Source organism: Podarcis liolepis (assembly GCF_965112155.1).
Source record: "Podarcis liolepis genome assembly, chromosome: 8".
In the NCBI taxonomy this organism is placed as follows: Eukaryota; Metazoa; Chordata; class Lepidosauria; order Squamata; family Lacertidae; genus Podarcis; species Podarcis liolepis.
Genome location: NC_139560.1, coordinates 87,073,562 through 87,100,462, shown reverse-complemented (window position 1 = coordinate 87,100,462; position 26,901 = coordinate 87,073,562). Strand labels below are relative to the sequence as shown.

General features: G+C 45.2%; 2 long non-coding RNA genes across 3 annotated transcripts; one reads left to right on the top strand and one right to left on the bottom strand.

Annotated features, from left to right (window-relative positions):
• Nucleotides 1-25,489, bottom strand: LOC310714410. Of its 2 annotated transcripts, none has more exons than XR_014529720.1 (5): nt 25,381-25,489; nt 23,999-25,347; nt 14,083-14,137; nt 13,197-13,255; nt 1-3,771 (listed from the first exon to the last, which is right to left on the bottom strand). It is a non-coding gene; the product is annotated as an uncharacterized lncRNA (long non-coding RNA). The 2 variants fall into 2 exon arrangements; XR_014529721.1 differs by lacking the exon at nt 25,381-25,489 and having other exon boundaries at nt 1-210; nt 3,585-3,771; nt 23,999-25,375.
• On the top strand, nt 7,434-12,912 carry LOC310714485. Its single transcript, XR_014529829.1, has 3 exons — nt 7,434-8,959; nt 9,889-10,148; nt 11,955-12,912. It is a non-coding gene; the product is annotated as an uncharacterized lncRNA (long non-coding RNA).
• Nucleotides 25,490-26,901: the final 1,412 nt, after the last annotated feature.

Genomic DNA, 26,901 nt, shown 5'->3' with positions numbered 1-26,901 from the left:
GATTAAAGGCAATTCTCTACTAAGTAAACCACTACAGTATACTGAAAGTAGACAGTATATTTCAGTCATCTGTATTGTCCAGCCAAAAAGAATTTGACTTCTCCTCTGTGTCCCCAGAATTCTGATCAGGTGTAGAAGCCTCTGCTTGGCAGGATGATACCAACTCATCTACACGACTGAACTATGCCAGGGTGAGCCATCTGTACCATCCTGTAAATGATACGAGGAAATATATTGACAAACCGGAATGTGTGCAAAGGAGGGTGACCAAGATGATCAAGGGTCTGGAAACCAAGTCTTATGAGGGATGGTTGAGGGAGTTGGGAATGTTTAGCCTCGTAGAGGAACCTGAGAGGAGATGCTAGCTATCTTCAAATATCTAAAGGGCTGGAGGATGGAGCAAACTTGTTTTCTCCTGCTTTGGAGGCCAGGACCAAAACCAATGTTTTCACGTTACAAGAAAGGAGATTCAGATTCCACTAGAAAGAACTTTCTGAGGGTAACAGCTGTTCAACAGTGGAACTGACTCCCTTGGAAGGTTGTGGACTCTCCTTCCTTGGAGGTTTTTAAGCAGAAGTTGGATGGTCCTCTGTCATGTATGATCTATTTGAGATTCCTTCATTGCCGGGCACTGGACTAGATGATCGTTGGGAGTACCTTCAAACTCTACAATTCTATGACATTTCCCCCTCCCTCCAAAAAAGTGCATAAAGTCAACAGAGTTCTCAGTCTTCCAAAGTAAATGTTCCTGACTTCTCATTTCTTGTGGAAATGAAACCAAGTTACATTTGCAAAGCTCTGTACATTTAGCCAACTTAATTGCTCCAATATTTGAAAAAATGCACACAAAACAAAACGAACAAACATTAGAAACCACAACCAAATGGAAATGTGAGATTATGCCTGTGTTTGGCAACTTGCTGGAATGGGATAGGAAATTTGCAGTGTGCTGCTCTACATTTATAATTAGATTGCATAGAATTGACATTGTTTCATCTAATAGGTTATTAGGAAAGTGTGTTTTGGATGGAATGGATTCTAGCTCATGAAAAGTCCTTCTTTCCTAATGGCATGCAGAATGTGTGCATGGATCTTGAGGCCGGGGCATCACTAACTGCTCTGCCATTCACATCAGAATTCAAGACACAGGACCCACACTTACATGAAAGCACATAAGATGATTAAGAGTCAGCTGCCAGGACAGGGTTAGATAATGTGGGGGGTTAAAGTCCATGACAATTAAGTAAGCATTCAAGGCCAAACTAGAGATGGCAGAGGCAGTGATGTTGCTTATTTATCTATCTATCAGCATCATTCATGTCTCAAGTGGAGATGAGAAGGTCTAAATTTCACATGAAAAGGGAGGTGTGGGTGAGAGGAGCCAAACCCTCACCTCACTGTGAGGATTATACAGCAGACTTGAACTCGTTGCCCATTAGACCATGAGGAGTGCAGTCGCACAGTCAATGCAGGACTACTCTACCTGCCTGCACCTGATCATGTGTGGGGCAGGTGGGCATGGTACTAGGCAAATGACCTCACCAGCCAAATTGGGACCCATACTGTGCCCACCCCCGCTATAACCCATCCCTTCATCTCCCCAGGTTTCCTCACATCGGTGTTGGAGTTGGGCTGGGAGAAAACAGCCTGAGGCAGCAGAGTGGAGGAGGGAAAGTTGAGCACCTAGGCAGGGTTTTGCTCCCTTCACTACATCAGAATACAGATTGAGGGGGATCATAATTTTGAATGCTGCCGCATGGAAAAAACTAGCTCTTGCATGCAGTTAAGTAGCATGGCAGGGAGAAGGTTATGCTACACCTTTCCCACCTCCATACAGAAGGGCTGGGGGCTTATGCCTCTCCAGATGCTGTTGGACTTCCAACTCTCATCAGACCAAGCCAGAGATGGAGAGAGTTTCTCATCCTGTCCTTATGTGTCACGGGTGCTCCCCAGCCAAAGAAATGCACATGGCACATGGTTAACTCATAATTGTCAAAAGCAGACACTTACAGTAGTTTCTGTGGCTCCAAATACCCACACACAGGAGTCTAGAATCTGTGCAGCTGTTCCCAGGTCTGCTCTCTAGGAAGCAGTTGCAGTAACAGGAGGCCACTCCCCCTCCACCAGTTTATGTACCTTCCCCTGATGGGCTGCACACACACAGCCAGAGACTGTGCCTGCGTGGAAGCTATCTCTTCAATACCCTCCGCAGGAGCGAGCCAACAGCAAATCACACCATGCACATTGGAGTTAACTCTTTATTAGCAAGAACACAATCGGCACAGACTTGGCAGAGTGTCAGGCCCAATGAGCACAGCAACTAATTCCCGGCAGGTCTTGTCCCAGGGATCCCCTCCTACTCACAGCCGTCTAAGTCCCCTCCTCTCCAGGGCCTTTTCCAAGCAATCGGAGACTGCGCCTCCATGAAGCCAACCTTTCCTCCACCCTTTTTATGCTTCTTCTGGTTCTGGGAGGTAAGTGTGGAGTGGAGCTTGTCACAGCAGGAGAGGGAGACACCTGTGACTCATCTCTGCCTCTTGGTCTTCCTCCTCCCCTGATCAGCTTCTGCCTCTGATTCTGGACATCTCTCTGCCATATACTCCCTGGCTCCCTGTTACCTCTTCAGCTTCTGACACCTCCTCTTCCAAGTTTTCTCCCTCTGACCACTTATCTTTGTGCCACCACCAGTCCCTGGGCTCTGAACCGTCTTCCCTTGGTGATTCCCCAGCTGGTTTCTCCCACCATTCCTCTGCGTCCAACCAGTCCATGACATAGTGGTTCAGGGGAGGGTGGGGGAGCACCCAGCCTTTCATTTGCCTGCCTCTTCCAGCCCTTCTTCCAACCCATCCTGTCCTCCATCCTCCAGCTCTGAAGCCTCCCCTGCCTCCAACACTTGCCTTCTGGCCAGTACAGGTCCCACAAATCACTGGCCCACTCTCACGAGTCCAGTCCCCCTTCCCCCAGTGCACACTGCTTAGTGTCCTGCCATTCCCTGTCATTACGGGAAGAAAAGTAGCTTATGCAGGGCAATTTTGAGTGGACAAATTGTTTACAGGGTAATCACACACACACACAGCTTTGATCTAATTGGCAGCTCCCTTCAGCTCCCTTCCATATTAAAAATACACAACGGGCACAGACCCACACAAACAACAACTGTGTGTATTTCCCACAGACTGCCTTGTTTGGCCTAGTGACACGTCAGGTTTTCAGTTCTCTATTTTTCTTCTGAAAATCATCTACAACTGCTAGTTCTGTGGCAGACACTCCCCCCGCCCCAACAAACAGACACATGATTTAGTATTTGGCACGGCATGTAATTTAATTAGCTTACATGCATGAGTTTGTTGACAAAGCACTGGAGAGTCAACCTGGCCAGGCTTTCTGTTATAAAGGGGCATTTCCTGCTATAGGAGTAATTGGCACAGCAAATATGGAAATGGATCCCAAGGGGTTGCAAATTTCACACACAACGCTAAAGGGCAGAAGAGGAGGAAAGAAATGCAAGGGAAATCTCTTCTGAGAGAAGAAATAAAAATGAGCAATAGCAACTGTCCTGCCAATTAGTTAGGTTTGTCACTCACCTACTTTAAGCCTCCTGGGACCTTGAACTGGTCCACAAGGCACAGTTATTGTCATTGCCAGATGGCTCCCTCTCTAGGCCTTGCATTTCACTGGAGATTTTCAGTTTCACTGGAGATAACTGAGGCAGGGACATCACTTCAGGACTGAAGGTTTGGAGGGCACTTTCCAACTGTGAATGGACCCTCACTGATCAAAGAAGAGCATTAATGAGAGCAGTCCTCAAGAGGTCAAGGCCATGCTTTTCCATTGGGTCTGTTCAAACTATCAGCAGTGAATCATCTAGGGGTCACTTGCATAGAGTGAGTCAGCCCACTATGTCAGGAAGACCTTGCGGAAGACTGGCAAGAAATGATAGTGGAACGGGGTTCTAACCTAGAATGTGCTAGGAACAGAGTGTATATAGACACAGAAGAGCTCCAGTCCTGGAACTTTTAAAAGTAAAAAGGGCATGTTTAGGTGAGGAGGGTAGAACCCTCTCCCTGTCGCCTCCACACAGGCCTTCTCTCCAGGTATCTTTTCTTCCAGACAAGGTTGCAATACTGGAAGTGACCCTGGTTGACAGAAAAGCACTTCAGAAGAGGGGCTGTGGGGGATTAAGTCCCAGATGGGAGAAGAGTTCAGGCCCCCCTGCCCCTGGGCCCCTGGGGCAAGTCTGCCAATTGTCTCCCTTAATAGGTTTTAGGCACAAAGAGGAAAGAGTTGTCTTTGGAGAGTGAAGGCAGTGGAAGCAAGTTGGCAGCAGAGGGAACTAGGAAGACGTGTGTGTGTGTGTGTGTGTGTATACACACACACACACACACAGAGAGAGAGAGAGAGAGAGAGAGAGAGAGAGAGAGAGAGAGAGACCCCACAATCTGATTCCCCACCAGCCTCCTTCACACCCTCCTTGCTCTCCCCCAGTTTGCTGGGCCTAAGCCTGAAAGGGATCATGCTTGTCCTTCACCTCTTACAATGGACACCAATGTCAACTGCAACATTTCCATTTACAAACCAGCCTTTTACATATTGAGCATCTGAACTGAGAAGGCTGGTGAGCAGCAGAGACATTGAGGGAAGCATGCAGTAGAGTGTGCCAGAGTTGGTATCAAAACAGCCCACCAACAAATAATTGCTTGACGACTGTCCACTTAATTCCAAACTTGCATTGATGGAAGTTCTATTACCAGTTTGTTTGGGAAGAGTTTAGACTGTGTTATTCACCCTACGCTGAACAGTCCGCCACGAGGCTCCCTGGCCTCTTGATACAAGTCTGCCTTCTCCACACACTGTCTTCTGCTTCTCAGGCCCCCACAGAGCTGTCTAATTAGGTTTCTTCACAGAGCAAGATGTGACAGTTCCCTTTCCCCTTAAGTTAGATTCCCAGAGAAATGTACCAGTCCACAACATGGCAAGCCCGTCATAGTGCCACCACAGGAGGGGGACCCCTGTGCGCTGAACCACATCTCAAGAGCCCAGCTGCCCAACAGGGAGCACCAGGCATCCTTGTGTCAGTTTCTCTTGTGCCCCTTTGCTTCTGCGTGGGCTGCAGAGAGGAAACAGTGATGGGAAATGGCAGACAGTGACAGCAGCAAGAAACCACCATGGCATGTGAGAGACAAGGTGTCGGTATAGACTACTGTCCACAGGAGAGAGGAAAGTTTTATTGGCTAAGGGACAGTTATTTCCACACTACACTTTCATACTTCGTTTCTTTCATACTTTCATTTCTTCCTCATCAAGAATTAAACGTGTGGTTTTTCATGACCTCTGAATGTGTGTTTTGACAACCTTCAGCTTCTTCAGAGCAAAAGGAATATGGGAGTGGCCATTCCTATGGCATTAAGAAACGCATGGTCTAGTATGAGAATGGATCTAACGGTGCAGGAAATAGATAGTAGAAGTCTGCCCCAGCCTGACAGATGAGGAAGGAAGAGGGACCATTCCATCACTGGTAAGAGAGAGGATTGCAAAAATTGGGTTATTATGATCCTTGGGGAGGGGGAGGCGTGTTTTTGCCTTTATTATGTTCATATGGCACATGTCATGCTACCGCTTAGTAACTGCTCAGAGCATATGATGCCCGTTTCTTAGGTGAGGGGAATGTTCCAATAATCTCATTAATGGGCAAGCCAGTTGGGAAGAAGAAAGGTCAGGTAAATAAAGCCTGCTTGCAGCTTCTGCTCCCTTTTGATCCACAATTACCCTCGCTGTTTTATCAACAAGCTGCCAAATCTTGAGGCGCTGCTGCTAAATGCCAGGCTGATACAAGGGTAAAACAACTCTAATACGGGATTATTGTTTGTTTGACTTTGCAAACCCCATCTGGGATGACAGTCTCTGCCTCAGGCTTATATCTAGGGTGCATGACACAAAGGGAAAAGGGATTGGGAGGGAGGAGGAAAAAACAAACATGCATTGGTTTTTAGCTGAATATGATCAGCTGGAATGGAAACAGTTTGAGGAAAGGAGGATCAAAGAATTGCTGTTGTCTCAACAGAACTGGTGGAGTAGCTTTGCCTCCCTCCTCTCCCTTTGCTGTAAGCCAATGGAATGGCTGCTGCTAGGTGACAGCTGATGTGGGGAGGAGCCAACCTGGCTTGCATCATCAATAATTTGGTGGATGAGCTGGGGATGGGGACTCAGTCTGTCCCAGTTCTGTAATCCTAGATTATTGGTGCAGCACCAATACAGACTTCATGGCTAGGAAGAGCAGTTCAGTTTCCTTCTCCACGGTTCTACCCAGAACAGCCCTGGTCTTGTGTTCTTGTACCTAGCTTTGAGTGCAGGGGACAAGATGCGGACTCTGCAGATGTACCAACTATGCTGCTGCCTGCCCAACTATCACCCTGCCTGAGCTGGTGGAGATGTTAAGGAGCCCCCATGGGCTGTTGGTTCTGAAAGACCAACATCCATGTTGAGGGAAGCTCAGCAGAAGCCACTCAGAACATCATGGGCACCATGGCAACCACAGGACTATGCCAGCATATGATCAGCCTAAAATAAATTGCATGTCACACTTTGGACCCGGCATTTTCTGCTGGACAACTGCATGAAGACCTGTGGGTGGTGAGATTTAGAGTTGGAGCAACCTTACCTTAAAGTAGGGGAACGAGTTAAACTTGTACTGAAGACTCATGGATCTAAATGGTGTTCAGATTTCACTGAAGGAGTTTTCTGCTGGCATGGCTGGCATCTGTCAGTGTGTCACATGTTCACCCACTTAATGTTTCTAGTCTTTCTAAAATTTCAGCTTGGCTTGAGGACGGAAATGACCAGAATTGACTAGAGTGTTTTCTTCTGTAAAGAAATTGTCCTTTTGCTCGCTCACAGGGCATTGCAAATGTCAGCATCGCCCTAGAGCCAGTGCCGCCAACTGGACTCATCCACTTCAGCCCCGACTGGGCTAGGCGAGCTGGGTAGCACTTCCAGAGACCACCTTCTGCACAGGAACAGGTCAAAGTGCTGTGGACTCACAGCTTAGAGTTGTGAGCACCGGATTCACTCCCACAAGAAGACAGTCGTCGCACAGCAGAGTACAGCAGACTCTAGCAGAGTATATAAACAACTCGGAGAGCAGCTCTGTAGAATATCTTCTTTATTCTATCTACAACTATTATACAACTATATACAGAGCTAAATAGGTCTAAGCATAAATGAATGCTACACTCAGTGTCTGTAGCTGCTCTTAGCAGCAACACACGATCTCTAACACTCAGTCTCTCTCTCTCTCTCTCCCCGACACTGACTGACTGACTGATTTGGTGCTGGAGCAGAATAAGTAGAGAGCAGAACACGCCTCCTCCTCTCTGGAGAATCAGCAGACTCCTCAGGAGATTCTTGGATATGGGAGGGGTGAAATCCCAGTAAGGGTGTGCTTTTCCTTTTTAATTTTGGGGTCTCTTGTTTGTGATTATCAGACCAGACCTTTTGGGGTTAGTTTTCCTTTTTGGATTTTTCCTGATCCTCTTCTACCATTGGCTTATCACATTTGGCATCAATGGTACCCTATTTTCAAAGAATCTTAGTATTGCTATCCTTTCCTTTAAGAATAGATGTCTTGATATGTGGATAAGTTTGGCCAAATTTTGATCTTGAAAGGTGATCATTGCTCGTACCAAATAACCATCATAATGTAAGTACTCTATAGAAACAACATCATTTGGCTTTACTACTCCTGGCAACATATCATTCAGGATGTTCAGGAAATGCATTATGCAATCTATCCATGAGAGGAAGCCCTTCGGTTTTGGGTAGTTGACAAATACAATTTTTTGAGGGATTAGTATCACGTTCCAAGCTTTTTTCTGGATTGCAACTTGCCAGTCCTGTAGTATGTCACCCACTGTCAGGAATGAGGAAGATGAGTGGAAAATGATGTTCTGCCCCAGAAACGGCAGCTTCAAATATCTGGTCATGCCCTTTGGACTTCAGTCAGGGACAGCAACGTTCCAAGCCTTCATCAACTATGTCCTCAGTGGTCTAATGAATAGGTTCATGGTGGTGCACCTCGATGCTGTGCTGATTTATTCAGAGGACCCAGAGCAACACATCTGGCATGTGACAGAGGTGCTGTAGTGACTGAGAGAACACCAGCTTTATGCTAAGTTGGAAAAGTGCCAATTCCACATCTCAACTGTAGATTTCCTGGGTTACAGACTCATGCCTGAAGGGGTGTACATGGACCCCGCTAAGGTGCAGAGTGTGGTTTCATGGCAAGAACCCAAAAGAAAGAACAACCTGCAGATATTACTGGGGTTCACAAACTACTAGTGCAAGATCGTGCCAGCCTATTCGAGGCTTGCTACACCTCTCACAGATTGTTTGAGGGGCAAGAAGTCGCGATGTTGTTGCAGGCAGACCCAGATGGCATGCGCTTTCCACTCTAGGAAGCTGACTCCTTCCAAGCAGAACTACACCATTTGGAAGAACAAGGAAGCCTTTGAAGTGCAGAGACACTTCCTGGAAGGGGCGCACCACCAGGTAGAGGTGCGCACTAAACATCGTAATCTAGAGTATTAGCAGACGACAAGGCATTTGAATCGGAGACAGATTCGCTGGGCACAGTTCTTTGCCAGGTTTGATTTCAGAGTCCTGCATGTGGCAGGCAGGCAGAATCAGGGGACGGATGCCCTTTCTAGGAGGATGAACCAGTCTCAGTACATAGGCATATCTTGAAGCCAACACAACTACAGTTGGCTGCAGGATCAGTGGGGGATGACACAGACTTCCAATGGCAAACTCGAGAGGATGCCTTCGCCAGAGGCAAGTTAACAATGTTGCAAGGAGACACCAACGGGGCAGAGGGCTTCTCTGAGAAAGAAGGACTACTGTCCAAAGGAGAAGCTCTTTATGCTCCAGTGGGTGACCTTAGAGCCAAGGTCATGATAACCCTACAGTGGATCACTTCAGACAGCACAAGACCTTTTACCAGGTGACACGGCAGTTTTGGTGGCCAAGAGTATGAGAAGAGGTGAAGGAATATGTGTGAGCCTGCAAGACTTGTCAACAGGCAAAGAGGCCCAAGAAAGCGCCAGCAGGGTTGCTGCAATTGTTAACTACCCCGCAAGGGTCTTGGGAAACCATTGCTATGGACTTCATAATGGATCTACCAAAGTCACAGCAGCAGACCGTAATTTGGTAGTAGTGGACTTGTTCACCAAAATGGTGCACTTTGTGCCGTGTAAGAGACTCCCAACAGTCCAAGAAACAGCACAGCTCTTCGTAGACCACATGTTCAAGTTGCAAGGGCTCCCACTCAGAGTGATCCAGATTGTGGAACCCAATTCACCTCGCAGTTCTGGAAGAAACTCATGCAGTTATTCAACGTGGAGTTGTGCCTTTCCTCTGCCAGACATCCCAAGACTAATGGAGAGTTGGAGACGACTAATGCCACGTTGCAGAAATACCTTCGTTGTTACATAAATGTCAGGGAACTGCCGTCAACTCAGAGGCGAGAGATGGAAGGGCAGTTGTGTTATAGGGAGCCTCCGAAAATCTTGCGAAGCAGTTCCTCCTCCAGCGAGGAGGAAAACCCCACCTCCAGTGGAGAAGAGGTGCGGGTACCAGGGAATGCTAGGGAGAGCCTCAACACCGAGCCTGAGCAAACTGGAGAGGCGGGAAGTACGCCCCTGCCAGCGCCCATTCTGCGCAGTAGGCTTCAGCGCAGGGAGGGGCGGAAAAAGCTGGGGGTGACGCAACTTTTATGCTGGGGGAGATACAAAGACCGACCACTCCCAGATTCTGCTAGCGATTGAGCCAGATATGAACTTACGATGCTCTTCACTGTAAATAGTTTGCACCAAGAATAAAGCTTGGAAAAGACAGGTTGGAGTCTTGCCTGTTTACTCTTGAGCAACCACACCAGCACCTGACAGTAAACTACCAGCAAGATGATTGGGTAACCAATCTCCCTTTAGCAGAGTTTGTGTACAATAACGCCCTTCATATTTCAACTCAGCAGGTCCCCTTCACTAGCTATGCATACAATCCTCACTCCTTTCCATCACCAACCGACACCTTGTCAGTGCCATCCGCAGAAGAATTCATAGATGAGTTGGCAACCACCCAGGAGTTACTATAGGAGAGTCTGGACTGTGCAAAGGAGGCCTATAAAAAAGGCAGCAGATGCTCACCAGCAGCCTGGCAGTGAGATCAAGGTGGGGGATTAAGTGTGGTTGACAACACGTGATTTGCCCCAAAAAGGCAGATGCAAGAAATTAGATAGTCAGAGAGTGGGTCTGTTTGAAGTGATAGACCAGATTAATCCTGTGACTTTTAGACTCCAGTTGCCTGTATCCATGAAGATTCACCCCGTGTTCCACAGGTCATTGTTGTCACCAGTGGTGCCTGCGCACCCGTACCAGACTCCTAAGGAAGCTTCTCTGCCTCCTGTCATAGTGGAAGGAGAGGAGGAATACAAAGTAGAGCAAATCCTATACTCTCGATGGTGACGGAAGAAGTTGCAGTATCTAACTGGGTGGAAGGGGTATGGGCCAGCAGAAAGATCGTGGGAGTATGCAGAGCGTGTGCATGCACCAGAATTGCAAAGGGCATTTCATGCAAGCCACCCCCATAGACCCAAGCCAGCAGGGTGGAAGGAGGAGGAGAGCCTTGGGGGGTGATGTCAGGGATCATGCTGAGAAGGGCTGCACTGAGGAGGAATGGTAGGAGTCTCCCTCTCCCCCTGTTCCTGGCCAGGATCCTGAATCTTCTCAGGAGCAATGGGACAGTATAGATTTGGAACAGGAGATTGCAGAGAGACATAGTTCAGAAGACAGAAGTTGGTAAGAACTGGGTGGTGAACAGCTAGGAGAAGAAGAACTGAGAGAGAGTGAGTTAACAGATTCTCTTGTGCTGGAAAGCGTCCATCCACTCAGCCCAAGGTCAAGGAGAGTAGATAAGGTGGCAGCACAGAAAGCAAAGTGGTTGCAAGATCAGGTTGCAAGACATGGAAGTGACGTGGATGATGAAGGGGGAAGTGGGTGGAATCCTTAATTGGGAGCACCTTCATCCTAGGAATGGATTATTTGTTCTCTCGTCATGCTCATTAAAATCTCTAAATGGTAAGAGAGTCCTTTCGCTTTGTTCTCCTTTTCTGCTGCTAAAAGGAGTGGGGGAGTAAGCCAAGTCCCTGAAGCCTGACATCCACATACTTGATCTCTTTTCGGAAACACATTGCACCATGACTACGCAAGGCATCCCAAAGCAGAGAGGGAAAGAGACAGCAAAGGCAGATTCCCCAAGGAAAAAGTAGAACAAACAAGTGCAGCAAAAGGTGCTACATACCTTGGGTAGGTATGTAGCACCCCTTTGACCTCCTTTGACAGCCACCACAGCAAATGAGGCCAGTCTCTTCCTTGGTCTGTCTCCTATCGGAGCTCCCAGTCTTCCATCACAGTCCCTTTATCTGCTCCCTACTAATGATAGACTCAAAACCCTGGTTTCCCAGAGCAGGGATAGGGAACCTGTTGCCCTCCAAGGTACTTGGATTCCCAATTGCCATCATCTGTGACCATTGGTATTGCTGGTTAAGGAGTGATGGAAGTTGGGGTTTAACAACACCTAGAGAGACACAGATGCTCTAGGGCAGGTTGGTCCAAAGTGCAGCTCAAGAGCCGCATGCTACCCTCAATGCCTTTTTTTGGCGACTCTCGGCAACATTTGACGCCCCCCCCAGCCCTCACATTGCCTTCCCGAAGCTGAGTAAGCAAAGTACTGCGCTTTAGGAAGGAGGCGTAAGGGCTCTGGCATGGTCCTTGAGCCCTCCTTCCTCCTTCCCAAAGCTGGGAAAGTGCAAACTAGGCTTTGGGAAGAAGGGCAGACTCTAGGACCCTGTCAGAGCCCTCACACCTTCCCAAAGCCCAGCATGTTACTTAGCCAGGCTTGAGAAGGCAGCACCAAAGCTGGAGGGTGGGGTGTCAAATTTTGGGCTTGCTCCTCACATCCCGTGCAGGAAGGCAGTGTGTGGCCCATAGGTTCTGTGTCAAAGTAGTCGTGTGGCCCACTTGGTATGAAAAGTTGGACCATCCTGCTCTAGAGGCTCCAGTAAATGCCAGCAATAGTAAAGCAACTGGAACTAATTGTCCTGCCAGGGAATCCTAGAGGTTATTCAGCTGTCTCCTCAAGATTTCCTTCAGCTTGTTTCCTTCATTCCTGGGGTTTCTCTCTTTTTGTGTACATGCTGATATATATATTAATGCCTTATATTGCAAGAAGCAAGTGATTCAGCAACAGCTATCTTTGAGCCGCAGGCCCTTTCACCTTCTGTGTCAGCGAAAATTAACTCCCCAAACGGAAATCTTCTTTCCCACAATGGATGCCTGACATGACCCAAGTATTTTGGTGGCTTGTTTTCCTATCACAAGGGTGGGAAGCCTTCTTGGCTCTGTGGCTCAGATTGTTATCTCCCCCAGCCTTTGCAGGCCAAGTCTGGCAGGGAAATCTTTCCAGGCTTCTATCTTAGACATAGGCTAAAGACTCTGGAGAGGGTATACAACCAGCTCATTAGAAAATATCTCAATGTTTTAATGTTAAATATTAATATTAGATAACTGCAACCACAAAATTACTCCTCAGACCGCACTGAATGCTATTTTAAGCAAAACACTGACATTGAACTCTGATGAATGCTTGTGTTTTACAAGACAGCAGCATGAAATCTGCCTTACTCATTACTCTGTGTGTGTGTGTGTGTGTGTGTGAGAGAGAGAGAGAGAGAGAGAGAGAGAGAGAGAGAGAGAGAGAGAGAGACCAGCAATTGCTCTGGAAGGTCTCAGGACACAATGGCAGATGCCCATTCATCTGTCACACCCACCCCAGGGACTTAAAGCAGAGCCCACTGCTGAGCTCACAAGATGACCATGAGATGCAGCAGAAGAGCATCTCTGACTGCATAGGAGAGGGCAGTGAAAGGCTACTAGTCCTGATGGAGGAAACAATGCTTCAGAAAAGCACTTGCATGAAGTCCCAGGTGGGCAGAGGGCTCTTGGGCTCAAATTCTGCTGGCGGCTTTCCCACAGGCATCTGGGTGGCCCCTGGGAGAAGAGGAGGCTGGACCAAGTGGGCCCTTGGCCTGATCCTGCAGACCCTTCTCGTGTGTTTCCTAAGGCACCCCTCCTTCCCCCGTCCCATACCTCTGAGGCAGGTGTCCTTTGTCTGGGTGCAGTCCCTCCCAGGCTGCATCTTTCCCTTGCTGCAAAGCAAAAGAAGACGTCAGCAGGCGCCTGGCTCCCAGTCTGGGGCAGGAGAGTGGGGGACCTGGGAAGGGGGCATTTCTCCCTACCAGATCTTACTAACTTCTCCCACTTGGCCTTCACACAGGCATCTTGGCTCCATCCCGGCCAGCCTGTTCAGCATACCTACAAATTCTGGGTTTCCCCACGGCACCGCTGGGCTGCTGCTGCTGCTACTGCTTGGCCAGAGCCTTTCCCAAACACGACCATGTGAAGGAAGAAGGACATAGTATTCCCCTGGCACAGGAATCCACTCTAGGGGACAGGGATCCCGTGGTCCCTCCCCAGTAATGTTCTTCTGGGGCACATCACCCTCAATATTTTCTCTCTCCCCCCCCCCCGCTTCCCATCTCCCTCCTGTCCTCAATCTGCTGCCTCCCTCTAGCCACTTCCCTCCTTCTCCTGCTGGCACAGAGCAGCTCAGCAGCAGCGCAGGGGAAGGCGAGCCAGCGGAGGCAGGGCCTTCCTGTGGTGGGGACATAGGGCCCCGTAGGAGGGCAGCCCCCAAACTATGGCAGGGACAGCTTGAGCACTGGCAAGCATGCCTGGCCAGCTGACCCAGGCAAGGAGGGGGACAGAACAAGCTTCCCTGCCATGCTGCCCATGCCCACGTCACCACTGGCTGTCAACCTCACTGCTCCTGCCTGGGCCCAGCCTGGCTCAGAAGGAGGGGGTGAGCAGCTGGGGGGAGTCAGGCCTGCCCCCACCCCAGCCGTGTTTCACTCAGGTTGGCACCATGACCTCCTGGCCCATGGGGGGGGGTGGATTCCCCATGGAATTAACATACCTCTACTTCCATGGCGGCTTCCCCTTCTTGCCTCATTTCATGGCGCCACAGCAGCCTCTCAGTATGAGACAGAAAGGAAAATACAAATAGAGGAACAGGTTACAGATGGGAAATGTCCAGGAATCCCAAAGTCTAAACTCAGAGACCCTGACTTATGTCTCACAGGAGGACTTAGGATCCACTCTGGACCTCAACCTTTCTCTGTTACCTCCCTGTGTCTTATTAAAGATTGTAAGCCCCTTGGGGCAGGAACCTCTTTCTCAAGGGTCACACGCAGCAATGGTGCAAAGAAATAATACAAAAGAAATCACACTACGCTCCTGCCCTGTGCAAGATGAACCCCGCTAGACACCTTTCCCTTAATACCTGCAGCATGAAAAGGAGCTAAGTCTGCAGAGCTGCATTGCTGATAAGCAGGGACTCTGGCAGAGACGGCTCTGTGTGATGTCCTTTTCCCTGATCTCATGGAGAGAAAGGAGCATATTGTACTTCGTTTCCCTCTCTCTCTTCCTTGGGCCCGTGTTGGGTGCAGACATGCCTCTTCCGCATGTGCCTGGCGTTGGTTACGTAAATGTCAGTTTTGTTACAAAAGCTGGTTGCCACCCCCACACTCTGCAAGATGCCAGGGGGGTCCTGGCACTCACCCAGGGTACGTGTTCCTTGGGAGAATGGAGACACGGCAGAGACTGCTGTACCACTTAAAAATACACTTTGTTCCTGAGACTTCCGGGGTCGCGCCATCGCCTCTGAACCGGAGGGACCAGCTCCGCGCGAAACGGGTCTTTTCCGCTGCGGCGAAGCGGGGACCCTTTCAGAAATCACAGGCGGATGAAGCCTGTGACCGTGGGACTCGGTGGGCACCTTTAGCGCCCCTCAACCTGCAAAGGAACCCACTAACGGGCTCCGAAGCGAAGAGGGGGAAGTGGCGCGGTGCTGTGAGTCAACTGCTATTTCCGTGGAGCGAACCGCATAGCCGTTGCCGGAGAGCGCTGCCTTTTTCCTGGGACAATTTGGCATCTAAAGTAATCACCCGTGAGTACTCAAATATTGAACAATTGGACTTCAAATAAGAACTGGCGATTAGAAAGGAATTGGACTTAAAAATTTACCTTCATTTGGCACTGAAACGGGAAGGTCTAAACAGGAAGGCAGCCTTCCGTTTCCTGGTAGTCAGAAGAAAGCAAAGACAATGTAAACTAGAGCTTTGAAAATTACTTTTAAAGTCAAAAAGCGGTCTGGTTGCTTAAACTGGAGGAAAAACAGTCTTCTAACACGAGAATACTGGTTAAACTGCTAATTTAAAACTGTCCCTCACCTTAATAGGTATATTGACTCTCACCTCATTGGAACGAACTTAATAGTTTCAATTGTTTATTATTTGTGCAAGTGGATTATTATACCAACGGATTAAGTGCTTCCTCTGAGAGCCACCATTGAGATTCACACCACCTCTTTTCTATACGGGATTAGGCCAGCAAGTGGCTGAAGTTTGGAGGAAATAAGCCAGATTGACTAGAATGAAGTAAGGAGTACAAACAAATCTTGGGAGATTTTTTGAGACTTTTAGCTGTTTATTGAAAAAGAGAGAACTGGATTACTAACCAAAAGCCGTTAAGGCTAAGTAGAAGATACGATAACTGGTTGCTCCTAGCCCATTGTTTAATCACTCCCTCTAGTGTACATATACGTTTAAAGAGGCATAGTTTGAATATTTGATAGAAAGAGATTGTGAGCCCCTAACAGGGAGAGATTTAGTGACAACACAAATAGAGGATAGAAGGTTTAAAATGTCAGGGAAAAACGGGAAAAAGGTGGGAGGAACGCCAGCTGATAGGAAAACATCCAGACAAGAGGAAATTAAAGACCTTGATTTTTTATGGCTTAAAATTAAAGAGGAGTTTAAGCAAAATGAAAGTCACCTAGAAAGCAAATTAGAAGAAATGCAAGAAATGATAGATAGGAGGATAGAAGGAGCGGTGGGAGAACTCTCCACAAAAATCCAGGAATTATCCGTCAAATCAAAAGCTTTTGAGGAAACTAATAAAAAATTGCAAAAAGATATGAGAGAACAGAAAAAAGAGACTGAAAAAATAAAGGAAGAGATGAGAGAGGTGAATAAAAGGCAGGAACAAATTTGGGATAATATTGCTATGACAGAAATGCGACAGAAACAATTACATTTAAAATTTAGAGGGATAGAGGAAGAGACAAATGAGAATATAAAGGAAAAGATTATTAGAGAATTAGCAAAATGGTTAGAATTAAAAGAAGAAGATGTTGCATATACAATTGAAAACTCCTTCAGAATAAGAATGAGAGTACTTCAAAATAGAACCAAAAGACCTCTTGGAGACTGTTTAGTAATATTTAACTCAATTGAAATGAAGAATTTAATATTAAAAACGAGTTACCATAAGAAATTAATAATTGGTGGTAGGCCAATAATTGTTCTCAAGGAAATTCCAGTCAGAATTCTACGCAAAAGGGAAGGATATAGACAAATAGTAGCGGTCCTGAAAAGAAATAGGATACGATACAGATGGGAATTTCCCGAAGGAATCACCTTCTTTTTTAAGGACAAAAAATTTAAGTTGACAGACCAACAGGAAGTCGAAAAATTTATGAGGAGATATGAGAGGGAACTTGGCAGGTTGAAGACAGAACAAGAGATAGAGAAGGGGGGAGGGGGGAGGGGGAGAAGTTGCGGGGGCGAGGGGAGGGGGGACGAGGGGGGGAGACTGAAGAAGGACTAGAGAGCGGAGAAGAAGCGGAAGAAGAAGGTTAGAAAGAGAACAAGGAGCAATTAGAAGTTAGTTTTATTAATGTCTTTGAAGTTTTTGTCTTGGAATGTAAATGGTGTAAATGAAAAATCCAAAAGGAATAAAATAACGAAAGTTTTGAGGAACAAAAATTATGATGTGATATGCTGCCAAGAGACTCATATAGCTAAAAAACATAAACATGTATTGATTAACAAAAGGTTGGGGGTGGAATTTATTAACTCAGATGTCAGCAAAAAAAGAGGACTGGTGATTTATGTTAGAGAGAAATGGGAACCGACGTTAATATGTAAAGATGAAGAAGGAAGAATTTTGGGAGTTCAAATTAATCATCAAGGAGAAAAATTTAATGTAATAACGGTTTATGCCCCCAATACAAAAAAAGCAGAATTTTACCAAAAGTTAGAACAAATGTTGCTAGAATTAGAGAATCATAAGTTAATTTTATTAGGGGACTTAAATGGAGTCCCTGACCCAGGAATGGATAGGAGTGAAAAAAGGAGAAAAACGAACCAAGGGAAACTCCCAAAATCCTTTAAAGACTTACAGGAAAATCTAGATCTGATTGACATTTGGAGATATAAAAACCCAATAACAAAACAATTTACACACTTTTCAGAATCACATCAAAGTTGGGGAAGAATCGATCAGATTTGGACCTCAAGAGAACTTTCATTAAGAACAAGGAAGTGTGAGATAGAACCCAGAACACTTTCCGACCATAATCCAATTAGTTTGGAAATAAAATGTAAATCATCGGGACAGTACAGGTGGAGAATGAACGATTACCTATTGGAAATCGAAGAGATCAGTGAGAAAGCCAAAAACACCCTGAAAGAGTATTTTGAGTGGAATTTAAACAAAGAAACCAAAATTGATATAGTCTGGGAAGCAAGTAAGGCAGTTCTTAGGGGATTTCTGATTCAACAGAATAGTTATAGAAGGAAGTTAAGGGAATCAAAAAAGGAAGAAATAATGAAACAATTGAAAGAGTGTGAGGGAAAACTAACAACAAATCCCGAGGATGAAAAGATGAAACAAATATCTAAAGTGTTGCAAATCCAATACTCAACATTAATAGGGCAAGAGGTAGAATGGAGGATAAAATCAATGAAACAAAAATACTTTGAGTCTGCAAATAAGACGGGGAAATTGCTGGCATGGCAGCTAAGGAAAAGGAAAAAACAAATGGTGATTAATAAGATTAAAATAGAGGAATCTATAATAGAAGACCCAAATGAAATAAAGGAAAAATTTCTTCAGTTTTATGAAACCTTGTACAAAAGAAAGGAGGATGAAGATATAGTAGAGATAGGTAGATATTTGGAGAAAAATGGAAGTGAGAGGCTGACAGAAGATGAAATATTCCATTTAAACAAACCAATAACGATGGATGAGGTCAAGGAAGCTATCAAAAAAATGAAACCAGGAAAAGCCCCAGGTCCAGACAGTCTGTCGCAAAAATATTATAAGGTCTTGGAGGAATATGTAACACCTGTTCTATGTGATGTATTTAACAACATTTTACAGGGAGGGAGGATACCGGACTCGTGGAGAGAGGCCCACATTACTCTAATACTAAAACCAGATGCGGATAAACTTGACATAAAAAATTATAGGCCGATATCACTACTTAATAATGATTATAAAATCTTTGCTGAAGTAATGGCAAAAAGATTGAAAAAATATTTGATGAAATCAATTCATAAAGATCAAGCCGGATTCCTGCCAGGAAGACAGTTGAAGGATAATATAAGACATATAATTAACATCATTGAATATTTAGAGTTTAAAAATGAAATTCCTGCGGCTCTAGTATTTGTTGACGCCGAAAAGGCTTTCGACAATGTATCTTGGTGTTTTCTTTTAAAGTGTATGGAAAGGGTAGGGATAGAAGGGCCCTTCTTGGAGGGTATCAAAGCAATTTACTCGAGTCAAAGAGCTAAATTAATCATTAATAATAACTTAACAGACTCCTTTATGATTTCAAAAGGTACAAGACAGGGGTGCCCTTTGTCCCCCCTTCTGTTCATTATGGTACTGGAGATAATTACAAATAAAATAAGGGAAACACAAGAAATAAGAGGAATTAAACTAGGAGTGAAAGAATATAAATTAAAGGCCTATGCCGATGATTTAGTAATAACATTAGAAGAACCATTAAAAGGTGTGGGAAAAGTTCTAGAGCTGCTTGAGGAGTTTGGAAAACTATCCGGGTTTAAGTTAAATAAAACGAAGACAAAAATATTGACAAAGAATTTGGATGATGGCTTAAGAATTCAATTAGAACAACAAACAGGGATCGAGGTAGTGAAAAAGGTGAAGTATTTGGGCATTTGGGTAACCATAAAAAATATAAATTTAGTGGAAAACAATTATAATAAAACTTGGAATGAGATTAAAAAAGATTTAGACAGCTGGAGCAGATTAACACTCTCCTGGGAGGGACAAATGGCTGCCATAAAAATGAACATCCTTCCAAAAATATTATTCTTATTTCAGAACATTCCAGTAATCAGAGGCACGACAATGTTTAAGAACTGGCAGAGGACCCTGTCCAGGTTTATTTGGCAGGGGAAGAGAGCAAGAATCAAGTTTAAATTGCTTACAGATAGGAGAGAAAGAGGGGGGTTTGCCGTCCCGAATTTACAACTATATTACGAGGCTGCATGTCTGTGCTGGATTAAGGATTGGATAGTTCTGGAGAATCTGGATGTGTTAGACCTGGAAGGATTTGATGCTAGATTTGGCTGGCATGCTTATTTATGGCAGGATAAGGAAAGGGTGCATAAGGGATTCTCCCATCACATTGTTAGAGGTGCGTTGTTAGAGGTATGGAATAGAACTAAAAAATTGTTGGAAAAGGGCATACCTTGGTGGTTATCACCAGTCAATATCTCATCAACCAAAAATTTAAATACGGGAAATCAAAAATGGACCTACGAAGACCTCTTGATCAAATCGGATAAAGGGTGGAAAATTAAGTCATATGAAGAATTAAAGGATAAATCAATAGGGTGGTTACAGGTACACCAAATTAACGCCCTATGGAATGAACATAAAAAAATAGGGATGAATGAGAAAAAATCAAAATTCCAGGTAGAAATACTAGAAGGAAAAAATAAACTCCTATCTAAAATGTACAATCAATTACTGGAATGGGATACTAAAGACGAGGAGGTGAAGGAGGTCATGATAAAGTGGGCCATGGATTTGGGATATAATTTAGAATATGAGAGATGGGTGAAACTTTGGACTAAGGATATGAAATTTACAGCATGTGTTAGCCTCCGAGAAAATATGGAAAAAATGATGTATCGTTGGCATATTACACCTGTTATGCTGGGGAAAATGTACAAAACTGGAGATAAAAGATGTTGGAAGTGTAAAAAAAAAGAGGGTGACTTCCATCATATGTGGTGGTCATGTGAAGAAGTGAAGCGGTTTTGGGATTCTATGACGAATTGAAAAAGATACTGAAGTATACATTTCCTAAAAAACCGGAGGCTTTCCTTCTGGGAATGGTTGGTGAGGAGATTAGGAAAGAAGATCAAACCATGTTCCAGTATGCAATGGCAGCAGCAAGGATATTGTTGGCACAAAATTGGAAATCATCTAAGATCCCAACTATCAGCGAATGGCAAAACAAGCTATTTGAGTACTCAGAGCTAGCAATAATGACACAGAAGATCAGGCACCAGAGTAACAAAAACTTTATTAATGATTGGAAGAAATTTATATTATACATGGAAAGAAATTTGGATAATATTAAAATAACAGTAGGTGAATTATAGAATCTGCGAAGTAATCATAAAGGTTGAAAGAAGGAAATGCAAGAAAGGTAATATGGTGATACAGCTCAAATCGTGGTGGAGGGAAGTTAGAACGATGATATGTTAATCAGTACTTTTGGAGAAATGTATTTACGATGATGTTTTACTGTTAAACCTTGTTTATTTTTTCTTTAATTTTTTCTTTTGTGGTATGTTTGTGATTTTAAAATAGTGCATAATGGAAATAAAATTTATTAATAAATAAAAAAAGAAAATTACTTTTAAAGGATTGGTTTTTCACCATTAAAAATCATTGAAACCTCCCTTCGGTAGCAGGAGAAGAAGGGGGGTCTTTTTTGGACTGTTTAAACCTGCAGAAGTGAGTTTAAAGTAAAGTAACTTTCCACCGTCCTGACCCTGGAGCGGGGTGTCAGAATTGACGTTTTGAAGCTCATTGACCAGAGACAAATGTTTTTGACAGATAGTTAAAAGAAGAGTAGCATTGTGATTCCACTGTTTCTTTTCGCATTTTAAAGGAACTAATATTGACAAAATATCTAAAAAAAGAAACTTTGTTGCTATTGTCCGTAAAAGAAAGAACAACCAGAAGTCCCCCCCCCCTTAGAGGGGAACTGTAATTGTAACCAATTCTAGGGAGCTTGCAGCTGCCACAGATTACAACCGTGGGAAAAGGATTTGTGACCTTGCAGGACAATGTTATCAGAAGCACTGTTGGGTGCTTTCTCTAAAATAAATGCCCTATTGGCTCAGTTAAGTCAGAAGACAGATTTGATGACTAATGCGGCCAGAACATTTGAACAGGTAGTGGGAAATTATATGGAGCCCACCCAGGAATTTAAACAGGAGTGTGTCCTGACAGAGCAGATGATAGAAGAGGATGTTGCAGAATCTTGGGCGCCAGAGATGGAGGGACTTTTGGCCCAGCAGGAAAATGAGCCTTTGGATTCGACAAATGAACTTGGAAAAAAACAGATTTGGAAAGACAAAGTTTGGATTGATTTGGAAATGGGGGGTTGGACTGACCCCCCTATGCAGGGATGTTTGGACTTTCCGAGCCTGGCAATGGGCCGTCAGAAGTTTGGAGCTGTTGGGACTTTCAATCTTGGAGGGAATTTGAAATATGTCTTAAAATACCACATGGAGTCTAGTCTGGACTATGAGAAAGGGGCTGATTTGTGCAAAAGGGTCAAAAACACTACCAAGCTGGAGCTCCCACGAGTGAAAGGAAAATATGAAGAAGGACTGCGGAAGGGACATGGAAGAGATTTGAAGGCCTTGGATATAAGATCACCAGGTTAATGTGCCAGACTAAAGGGATAAAAAGGACTGACAATCCCGGGACCGGGGAGAGGGGACACTGGAAGAAGATTGGATTGTTTTTATTCTTTTTTTATCATCAGTAATGTTTTATGAACGTTGGGAAAATGTTGAAACGAAATTACTTGGCTCTTGTAAAAATGTTTAAAGAATTAGGTAAAAAGGTAATGGTTATGAGAAGCTGGTAAAAATAAGATTTAAGTCTTAAGTTTTAAGGTTTTTTATAAGATTAGATGAAAATAGAGTAAGGTATTGTAATGACAGAATATTACGAATTATGGAATTATGGAAGTTTGCTGTTACGAATTACGAATTACAAATTATGGAAGTTTGCTGTGACAATTATTAATCAAGATACAAGAGATGGGAGGAGGAGGAGGTCATGGAAAGAAGGTAAAGAAAGTGGAGAATTTGAAAGTGATGGTTTTGTTTTGTTTTGTTTTGTTTCTTTTTCTGTTTTTGTCTTTTGTCTTTGTAATTTTGTCTTTTTTCTTTGTAATTTTAAAAAAAATCTTTTTTCAATAAATATTATTATAAAAAAAATAAAATAAAATACACTTTGTTCCTCATTGGCTCTTTCCATCTGTGTGGAGGGAGTCCGGATCTGACTGCCTGGTCCTGTCCAGAGGGGCTTGTCCCCCACAGCAGGGCAGCCCTGGGGTCCCAGGCATCTCTCCCTGGCTCTCCAGTGGGCCATCAACCCCTTTGGGCATGTTCCTGTCTCTATCCCAGGTGAGGTCCTGGCTTAAAAACAAATCTGAGCCTGTACTTTCCCACTGACTTCCAGTCTTTCCTTCAATACTCCAAACTATCAAAATCCTACCATTTATTTATCTCTAGGGTTTAGGGGTGTCCCCTGCAAATCCACAACACTCTCTTGCCTGCATAGGTTTTACTGCTATTGTTGCTATGAAAAAATGAATGATAATAAAGTAAGGAAGGCTTATTTTTAAACTTTTCAGCTTGCTGCCCGATTCTTTCTGAAGTGGACAGCTGACTTCATAGCGGGAATTGCTCAAAACAAGGTTTCACAGCCTAATTCCTAACCTTTTAGTTCTGCTGTCATGGAGGGGATTTTAAAACTCTGTTCATCTCACATTTGTGGGTATCTGGAGGGATAAATTTCAATTAACGTATACTCTCCTTCCTGTTAAACTCATCCCACACAGTGGCATGATTCTGAAACTTTGGGAAATTCTCCTTAAAATGATCTACATGTTTAGGAATGATGAGTCTGTGGGCTGACATTTAATGGAATTACCCTGTGACTTCAAGGTATGATGTGTAAGCAGCCTTAGAGTTCAGAGAATGGAGGCATGGAAAGGTCATATGGCTCAACCTTGTAACCAGCCAGATATTAACAACAGAAGATATAATATTGGGACCACAGCTGAGGACCTGCCAAGCTATCAACATCTGTGGACAAGTCTAGCCAGGGAGCCAAGCCACATGCACCAGTGACAGGTGACACATTATTATTATTATTATTATTATTATTATTATTATTATTATTATTATTATTATTATTATTCCATTCTCTGTTTATGCTCAACTTTTTACACAAAGCGCTTCTGCAGGAGCCACAGTGGTGCACAAAGCTGTTCCTGCAAGAAAGAAGGTATCTTTGAAGCATGAGACAACTCTACGCTATGGGCTGCTTTGAAAGAAGAATCTCTGAACATGTGAAAGGGCTATCACAGACTGAACGCCAGGGACAGAAAGTCACCTCAGACGCCCATTCAGCTGTCACAACCACAGGTGGGAAGTGTGTTCCTATGACTCCCAAATGTGTTTCCCACGGACCCCTTCCTTCCCTCTGCCCCGGTACTTGAGGCTTGTCACGTCTCTCCAGGGATTTGGCCAGAACAAGTTAAACACTGGGGAAAGGCTCTGTCCTTGCAAAGAAAATGGAAACATCAGCAGGCGCCTGGCTCCCAGCCATGCTAACACATGGGGATGGGGGGGGGGGACACAGGAAGGAAGCATCCCTATCATATAGGACACTCAAGTGGCATTTCCACCTACCTGAACCTTTCCCCACTTTGCCACTTTCTCAGAAATTAGCTGAGATGTGGTCTTAATCAGTGGAAACTTTGGCTGCTGCTTCTGTGCCAACAGGGCCAGAAAGAAGCCATACTCGCATGGAGAAGGGGCAGTGGGAAAGAGGCGCATGGAATGGCAGCCAGGAATCACCAGGATGTCCTCTGGTTCTTCATCCTGGGAGCTGGAGCCTGATCCCTGGAGGCATGACTCTGTGGAGGAAGCAGGATATTGTATGGGCTCTCATGTGAATGGGCTCTTGCTGTCCACAGATTCCCCAGTTATTACATTGTCACACCATGCTGCTGAACAAACTTGCAGGGCATAAAATCACTGGTGGCTCCTGAGTTTTGTAATCTTCACAGTTGTACTCTGCGTCCACCTGGGAACTGTAGCGCCGCATGCGAGCTGAGACTGGGACTAGCCAGTGGTGGTGGAAGCCCTGTGTTCTCACAGAGGTTAAAGAACATTCCTGCATGAGAGTAGAAAGGAGGTGCTCTCATTCTGAAGTGGGTTGGCCAAGCTTTCTTTAGGAGCAATGTCAGGGCAGGAGCATTGGGCATTCATTCTCCACGTCTGCCAGGAGGATACCTTCTTCCTTCACAGGGCCACGCTTCCAGAGAATGGTCTCTGTTGCCGCTTCCCATGCTGATGGACAAGAGCCAAACTCCGTCATCTGTGGCGTTCCAGTCTGGCCTTTCTGGATTGTAAAGTCCTTCCAAGTCGTTGAAGGAATCCATGCTGCTTGGTGCCTTGCATGTCTTCTGGGCTGCCACGCTTGCTGCCTGAATGTGCCAGTCCCTGACAAGGGGAGAAGGGCATCACTGGCATATGTTAAAGCTCAATCAATAAATTGGAGGAACTGGTTGCTTTTGATATGCCAAGAATCAAATAATATTTCTTAATAAACAATGTTAAAAAGAATAAATAACAAGCTGTTTTCTTTCTTTCCTTCTTTGCCTTCTGTGACTGCTGTTGGGAGCTCTGCTTAAGAAGGCTGAAGCCAACTGGTTCTCATCAACGTCTTCTCCTCAGAGTTCTTGAAGGCTGATTGTTATGTACTGAGTTGAATAGGATCCAAAACGCAGCAGTCTGATTGGTCCACAGGAGCCACCCAATCCAGCTCCAGGTGGAAGTGAATCCGCAACCTGATTGGCCTACAGGAGAAGCCGGGATTAGCCAATCACGTGGGGCCCATTGTGTAAATAATGTATATAAAGCAGACATTCTGGGGGAACTCCCATTCCTCCTCACCATGAGCTGAATAAAGAGCATGAAATCCACTCTCGACTCCGAGTATATTTCACTGATCATCTGCAGGTGGAGTCTCTCCTCTTTCAGACTGCTGTTCAGCAGGCAAAGTTGACTTCTATGCCCTTTCCCCAAGGTGCACCTCCACCTGCCAGGTGTGTGCCGGCTTTTGGGGAGCATGACGGACCAACCAGATGGAGGGGGAGCATGGACATGTGAGACATCTTCCCAAGTGTGTTCCATGAAGTCCATGTCCATGAAATTGGCCGTAGACCCCAAATCTATCTTCTTCTTTGGCAATCACTTGTAGCTGAGTAAGATTGTCTTCCATGAACACGGTCTTAACAGTGAGTCCATAAGTGACTGTGAAGGCCAATTCTGGATCCACACAACCTTCCACAGTGAGGACATAGGTTTTCGGGTGTGAGTTGATCACGGTGAGGGTTTGCCAAACATGCCTTCCTCTTAGCTTGTTTCCTCCTTTCATTCTGAGTTTGAGTGTCTTCAAAGTCCATGACATCTTCAGTAAAGGCTGTTCTCCAACTGGAGCGTTCGCAGGCCATCATTTCCCGATTGTTTATACTACATTTCTTTGCCCTGAGAGAGTCTTTAAACCTCTTTTGTTGACTACCAGCATTACATTTTTATGTTGCTTGGGAAGACGATAACCAGGCATAGCCCAGGTCCGTAGAGCTACTTTCCAGGTAATTGGAGGGCCTGGTGTGAGGCATCTGAGCATTAGCAATGCTCGCCATGCCCTGGCTCCGTGGCCCACCTAAATCGCGGGAATTCTGTTTCCTGTGCAGCTGGCAGAGCCCCTCTTCGCTGGGCATGGGACTGACACATTCCCTGGTCACCACAGGTGACTTACAGTCTCTCTCTGTATCTCTGATCCTTTTTGGCCACCGACAAACAAGGGCGGTGGCGACTGTCATACTGATCCCAAGCTGAATAGCTGCCCAGCCCAGCTTCAGGTCCCCCACCAAGTACCCCCTTCTAGAACCCTCCGCTCTCAACCGACACTCAACTGCCTCCCCCCACAACATTCACTCTCCCTTTCCAAGCCTCCTCCAAGCTTCTCTCTCCCCCAGAATTCCACTCTCTCTCTTCCCCCCTCCCTCCCTGCTTGACATTCCCTTTGGAACTCTAATAGCAACACCTCAATTATCCTATTACACACAATATTTTTATAGGTTTTTTGGGGGGTGGAATCCCACTATACCCTGGAAATTGAAAATGGTTGGATTTGGGATTATTTGGGTTTTGAATGGAGAAATACAAGCTGCAAGGGCCATTAAGAAACAATTCAAGGCCCCTGAGAGCCTAACTGGAAATTCAAGAGAAGTCTTTCTCCCTTGCCCTGCGGTGTGAACAGAGAGGAAGGATTTGAAAGGGGGCCAGGATAACTGGGTGCTTAGGTGGCAGGAAAAGAGAGGCTTTGAGCAAGAGGTGCTCGGAAGAAGAAGGAAGAGAGTCTGGAATCCAAATTGGGGAGGCTGGCTGCCCTGCTGGGGGGGGGGGGACAAGTCCCTCTTAAGAGGACCCTGCTGTAAGATCTGGATAGGGGAACAAACCGTATTTCTTAAAGCTACCACAGTCTCCGCCATGTCTCAGTTTTCCAAAGGTGAGAGCCTGGA